We start from the raw sequence: 7,401 nt of genomic DNA on the forward strand, positions 1-7,401 counted from the left end.
GATCACCACCCCATGCCCTTTGGCTAACTCAAAAATCTCGTCCCTGAGTTTTTCAATTTTTTCTTCAATTATCGCTTCCTAGATTATCTTACAATCTAGAGGGGTCTCCGGAACATCTTCTCTTTGCTCATCAAACTCAGTAGCGATGAGTGCAACAATCTCTGTATTTCAGACCCTTGCTCATCCCATAATCTTGCCCTGCGTGCTCATCAAACCGTGTTGGTATGGTGAACTTGGGTACCCATACCTTCTTTTTTTATGGTGATTTCTTGAGATGGGGTGTCCCAATAGAGGCATCGATGTGTCAGAGAGAGGTATGCTCCCCACGGCGCAGACCAATTACAGTATCAGGTGACTTCTTTATTCTATCCTTCTTTGAGGCACTCCTACAAGCAACAACTTGTGGTATTCTCGGACCCAAACATGACTTGGTCGATTGACGTCTTGTAGAACTTGGAGTAACAGCGGTAACAAAATAGGTGGTAGTGACGATAGTACCAACTCTTCTCCTTAGACGAAATCGGTAGGAATGCGAGCTGGCAAAACTTCACCTGGTCCTTGAGACTGTCGGGTAGATCTAACATCCCTCAAAATCTCTTTCTTCATTCAAGGGGAAACCACGCATCCCACTCACTTAAGTTGTTCAACAATTGAACATCCTTATTTAACAGCCAGCCTCCAAAACACTGTACGAACTTTAGTGATAAGAGTGGGTTTCTCCTTCTCCTCATCACGACCATGAAGCAACGGCAAGGTAACAACAATTTTTTGAACACTTTCATATGCATTAGTGTATATTAATGGGTGAAACTCACACCCTCACAGAAGTGGAGAGGTTTCAAGCAGTCCCAGTTCGTCCTGGTAAGGAAACTCATTGATAGATACCTTTTCTGAAATTTGGATTTTAGCAGCCTTCTGAATCCTTCAACTGCAATTTCTCCTTTGAGACCGGGTTAATTAGATTTGATTTCAAAAAACTGATGGTGGGGTTTTAAATCTCTTAATTGTATCATAGCAATCATAGTTTCCTCTCCTTTGACAGACGAGGGTACAACAGACTTAATAATTATCGTGGTAGTAATAGTCTTCACCCTCATGCAGGAGAGGAAATCTTGAGGACAGTTTAGGTTAAATTCAATAGAAGGCACATGTAGTTCTATAGCAACAACTTTGATTATAACAAATGGAGCCTATTTGAGTACGACTTCAAGTTCATCGAATCCAGCTCCAAATCTGATGGTAGGGGCAACATTGCAGGCATTGTGGATTTTTGGCAGGTTATAGGAGAAAGTGAGCGTCAGGAATGCCATTACAGCAGCTTCAATTACAGCAGCTTCAAAAATAAAGTTCTCCGGTTAGTTATTCGGCCAATACCATGTAATTCTAGTGCGGACACTAAAAATTAACAAGGGTCGCTCTATATACTAGGTAAGTCTTTAGCTAAATTTTAGTTTGTGAAGACTTTAAACTTTAGTAAGGTCAACTAAAAGTAGAGGAATTTAATTAGTTAAATAGGAAAGGTTAACCAAGCATGCAACAATTTGATTTAATTTGCAAAGTAGCAAACCAAACCCGAAAGACACAAAGAGAAAAAGTAAAGTTTAGGACCCAGTGCGAGACCAACTTTACAACGCACAACGGCTAGGTAGAACTAATCCACCAACACACCTATCGAGGGTCCAAGCCCATGATCCCGATAATTTCTTATATCTAAGGATTTATGAAGTTGACACCACTACTTGAAGATTTTAATCCCCAGTAATGACACCAAAAAATTGGTCCCAAACTTGAACCCAAGCAAAGTAAGATTTCAATTATATTTGTATGGAGATTCTACGCAAGTATAACGTATCATTATCAAGTAATATAGGGCTTTCTGATTTAGTCCCAAATATCGATTCCATGGAGATCAAGGTTAATCACGACGACTTTCAAGAAAAGTTCTAGTTTTGAATAACACGCCCTAGCTTGGAAGATCGATAAAGGTTTGGTTTTGATTATATCCTACAATTATCAATACAATACTACTTCTAATACTAAACTAAAATACTTAGTAAAAATTAGAAAGTGGGGTTTAATATATTAAAAGTACTCTACCTCATACAATGAAATTAGCCACATGTGTAAAAGTAAAACAAATAGTGAGAGAGATTGTGACAAATAGGAGAAATTATATTTTTTACCCTTACTAGAGATGCTATAAAGAACATTGGTTAATCTAAAGTTTGAATAGTTCTGAAAACGGCCTAGGCAGGGAAGATACTAGCTCTCACTCTAGTGTTCCCTCTTATCCCTCCACCTGACGGCTAACATCTCGCAACAAAACCTAAAATAATAGACCAAATTAGGGGGCTTTTACCTATCACTCTAAAATCATCTAATTCTACACGCATTAAAGATTATTTTCTTATTTATTTGTACTCAACCATATGGACTATATTCTCATCCATACAATCTCATGTGATTCCTCCACAGTTGATTGAGACAACACCATCACGGATCTTACATTCTCTCACAAAATATTTTAACATGAAAGTTGATCAAGTTTACATGTAAATCAAGAACAAAGTAAAATTATCACAATATATTCTAACTCCACTCAATTCTATATTCTACACATGTATACTAATTCATTATAAGAGGGAAGAGTAAAGAAAACTACTCACTACACATAGAGAAACAATAAGAACTTTTCATTGAACAAGAATTTGAAACCATACAAACAAAGTACTAGATTCAAATTAAAATACAATGAAAACACTTATCTTTTATGGAAATAAAAGTCTCCTTGTATATCAAAAATAATCTCCTTACAATCCTCTCTAAGAACAAAGTGAAAAAAAAGAATAAATCTCTCACTCGCTTTCTTTCTCTCTCACCTTGTCGCCCCACTTAGGGCACACGCCCAAGCCTTCTTCTCCTCTTCTAATTAGTTCCAAAGTATAAGAGTTTTTTTAAAATTATCTCCAAGCCTTATTTATATTTTCCCAAAAGATTCTTAAGTGTCTCTTCAAAACTGTTCATGTTCATTGAATCTTGCAAATGGTGCCTGAAGTGCCTCTTCAAAACTCCTTCTAATCACCCAAAATTCTTATTTAAAGTCCATTTTATCAATTCCAATGAACTCCTTAAGAGAATCACGAAGCAAAGCTTCAAAAATCGTCCAAATCCTACGTATATTCTAGAAGATATGTTGAAAACCGTCTCCGGCGCCTAAGCGCCAATTTTGGGGTGCTTAAGCACCCTCATATCTGTCTGGTGGTGCCTCTGTGCCATATTTTGGCACTTAAGTGCTGGGCACAGGCACTTAAGTTTTTGGTTTTGGTCCCCATGGCTCTTGTGTGCCCCGATTTGACCCGATTTGCTCCGGTTTGCTCCGTTTTGGTCCATTTTTGTTCCTTTTGCTCCAATCACTCCAAATTCTTCAATTTGATGTACCTAAAACCAAAAACACAAGAAAACATACCTTTAAAGTTCAACATCATGATAAAATAAAGCATGAAAATAATGCATTTTTAAGCGTATCAAAATTCCCCAAACTTAAACATTACTTGTCCTCAAGTAATACTACATTTTAAAAAAAATTATGTAGATTAAAGTTAATGGGTCATCCTTTAGAATTGCTAGAATTGTGTTCTAAAAATGTGATAGTTCAAATTAGAAGAAAGTTCAAATTAGAAGAACTTCTAGTGAACAGACTAGCCCAAGGTCTAAAATATTTATCATCAAACTTGAGAATTTGTTTTCCTATGTATTTCAGAAATATATGCAGATTTCTCAAACTTTGGATCCTATGAACTTTACTTTCTATGCTTAAGAAGTCTCTTAAAAATAATTTTTACTAATATAAGTATAAAAGGCAAGCTTAAGATTGTTTTAAGTTCTTTACTCTAAATAGACCTAGTGAAACTAATTTTTTATTAGGACCTCTCCTGAAGCTTCTCCTCACTTTTTTTTCTTTGCATTTTCTTTTTCTTTTTTAGGATCTTTTTGATCGATTATTTTTTTTTATGTGAGGATTACTATATTTGGATAAGTCCTTAAATAATTTTGATATCCACTCTTTCGTTAAAACTTATTACTTTTTCTTCACTTGAAAAGATGTACATTTTTTTAAATACTTTCTAAAAGAGCCTTAAATGTTTGAAAATAAAAATTTTAAGAATCGTTAGTTTTCAAAAAAATATAATTTTTTCTACTAAAGATATTTATTCATTTTCTCAATCTCTCCAATGAATATCCTTAACTCTAGGTTCACCCTTTTCACTAAAAATATCAACTAAGGTTTCCTACTCCATTTCTATACTTAAGATTTAACATCCTTAAGATGACTCCACATAAGAATAATCATTAGAAATAAAATAGAAATTTATTTGTAGTACTTTTTAAAACAAGTAAGGTTTAAGTTTGAAACATTTTGCTTTCTTCCCCAAACTTAAGCTCAAACATGTGTAACAATGAAGTACAAAAATATGCGACAGGGAAAGAACACTTTTACAATTTACTACACATCCTTCAAAAATATCAGCAAATAACACTCAAAAATATCAACAAATAACACATAAATCTAGCCTAAATATACTTGACATAGCACTATAAAGGAATTTTAAATAGTAGAACAGGTACAAAATGAAGATTAAATAGGAACACATTTTAAACTCTATCAAGGAATTGCTAGATGCTAACAAGTTTAAGATATTAAGATAAGTTTTGTCATCTCCAGTGACTCGTTCAACTTGACTCACATACACAGACACACAAACTCCAATACATAGACTCACAGATTCATAAAAAAACAACAACTAAGGTTAATTTGATCTCCCTTCTACTCACATTTCCCCTCCTTACTTTCAATTTCTAATAGAAGAAACTACACTAATAATATGTGTGTATTATAAAACTTTATATGGTTATCACCCATGGACCAGAAACCCCTCATGTGTTGCCAATTTCAGGGTTACTCTAAGTCCCAGGTATGCACAATCTGCTAAATAAAAATAGTGTGGTTCATCCAGTTATTGTTCACTAAGTAAGTTCATGAACTTACTCAGTGAAAAGAAAGTAAGATAAAGAAAGTAATAGAGTTTACATTGAGTGGTCTAAGTTCAAACTCTACATACTTCAAAATAATGCTCAGCTCTAGTTAAGAACTAAGTCGTAACAGACTCATCAACCTGCTACTACCCGAAATCATATACAAATCTAGTCATGACGAAGAAATTACCTCACAACATTAATCCAATCCACTCTTACACATCAAACATGGATCAAACTCCAACATCTCACTATTATCCAATCCAACATAACAACAATCACACTTGACAGATAACAAAGATAACTATGGGTTGCCTACGACGAAGCGCTTGGCCTAACATCGACGACCCGATGTATCCATTGTTTACTTTGGCTGCCCCAACATCAGCATCTCATTCATTTTATCTATATACCACAGAATATGTCATTCATTGATTTTGAATAACTTTTGATTAGAAGATCTTTTGCTGATTTCATTATTCAATTCAGGTTTTCATTATGATTGAGTCAAATTTGAAGATATAAAGACTGGTAGTGTAGATGATTTCCCTAAATAGGAAGACTTTAAAATTGTATGGGTTACATACATCTTAAGTTCATGAAATTTTTCAATAGATGGAATTAAAAGTTTACTATTTTTGGTAACTTCCATCATTTTGCATCTCCTGAACATACATACAGTCTTCTTTAAACAACGTTTTCAACACAACATGACAGTCCATTTTGATCTCTTCTATTAACTTACTCTCAAAACTTTCTTGGAAATGGTCTTTACTTAGATAATCAATTTCATCCAACTGAAAACAATCATCATCTTTTCTCTCAGTTGGATATTTAATAGTCTATAAAACATCAAAAGTGGCAACATGGTCATTAATATTCATTGGTAACTCTCCTTTTTGCACATCTATCATAGCTTTTCCAGTTACAAGATAAGGTCTCTCCAAATTACATGGATTTTCTTTATCTTCCTTCATATCTAGTACATTAAATTCCATAGGAAAGATAAATTTATCCACTTTAACAGACACATCTTCTATAACCCCTTTTGGTTAAGTTATAGATCGACCAGTTAACTAAAGGGTTACAGTAGTGGGAGAAATATTAGCTAAACCTAACCTTCTAAATATTGATAGAGACATCACATTAATGTTTGATCCTAAATTGCATAAAGATTTTCCACATAATCTTTCCTCAAATACACAAGGAATTGTTTAGCTAGAATGATCTTTAAGTTTCTTAAAAAGCTTTTTTTGAAGTATAGTGTTGCACTCCTCACTTAATGCAATTGTCTTGTAATCCCTAAACTTCCCCTTCTTGTTTATTATCTCCTTCATAAACGTTACATAACTTGGCATCTATTCCAAAGCTTTAGCAAAAGGAATATTTATCTTTAAGTTCTTAAGTACTTCCAGGAACTTTGAAATTTGTTTATCGAACTCATGTTGTCTAAGTCTTTGAAGAAATGGAGGCGGTGGTCTTTCTAAATTGATTTTAGTTGTAGATATTAATTTTTTCATATCCTTAAAAACATGTTCCTCAGATCTTTTAGTTTCCTTTCTTTCTCTCACAACTTCTTTCTTTTTCTAACCACATCCTCTATCTCTCTTCCACTTCTTAATTAGACAGCGTCTATTTGTTCATCATTTTTCTCTTTAGGGTTGATCTCAGTGTTGCTAGGAAGTGTTCCTTGGGGTTTATTGCTAAGTTAATTAACAATTTGTCCCAGTTGATTCTCTATGTTTCTAATCACAGCATTTTGACCTTGCAACTTGTTTCTCATTTGCAATACCACTTTTTCTATAGACATCTTCTTATCCTCAAATTGTTGATCCTTGTAAGAGTTTGGTGGATATGAAGGTCTATAGTTTGTATTCCCTTGATTATTCCAACTTCCATGAGGATTTGCATGATTACTTTCCCATTGTTGGTTTCCACCCTCAGTAGTATGATACCAGTTAAAATTAGGATGGTTCTTCCAACTTGAGTTGTAAAAGTTTGAATACGGGTTGTTTATGGTATTTAAAGTCTCATATGATAAGTTAGAATCAATCATATGCCCTAATGAACTTTCCTCACTTACTAGAGTAAATTGAGGCAGGTTCATTCCAAGTTGGTCCAACTTCCTTGATATAGTAGCAACTTTAGATGCAAGAGTTGCAATCGCATCTGTATCCTAAACACTGGCTACATTTTTAGGATTTACCCTTGCAGAGGGCCATTGAAATTTATTTGTAGTCATTTCTTCAATTAACGCATATGCTTCATCAAATGGTTTTAACATTAATGATCCACCAACGATAGCATCAATTGCAAAACTAAGAGATCCTACTAACCCATTATAAAAAGTTTGAATGATTAACCAAT

The sequence above is a fragment of the Phalaenopsis equestris genome, unplaced genomic scaffold, assembly GCF_001263595.1.
Source record: "Phalaenopsis equestris unplaced genomic scaffold, ASM126359v1 Scaffold219181, whole genome shotgun sequence".
NCBI lineage: Eukaryota > Viridiplantae > Streptophyta > Magnoliopsida > Asparagales > Orchidaceae > Phalaenopsis > Phalaenopsis equestris.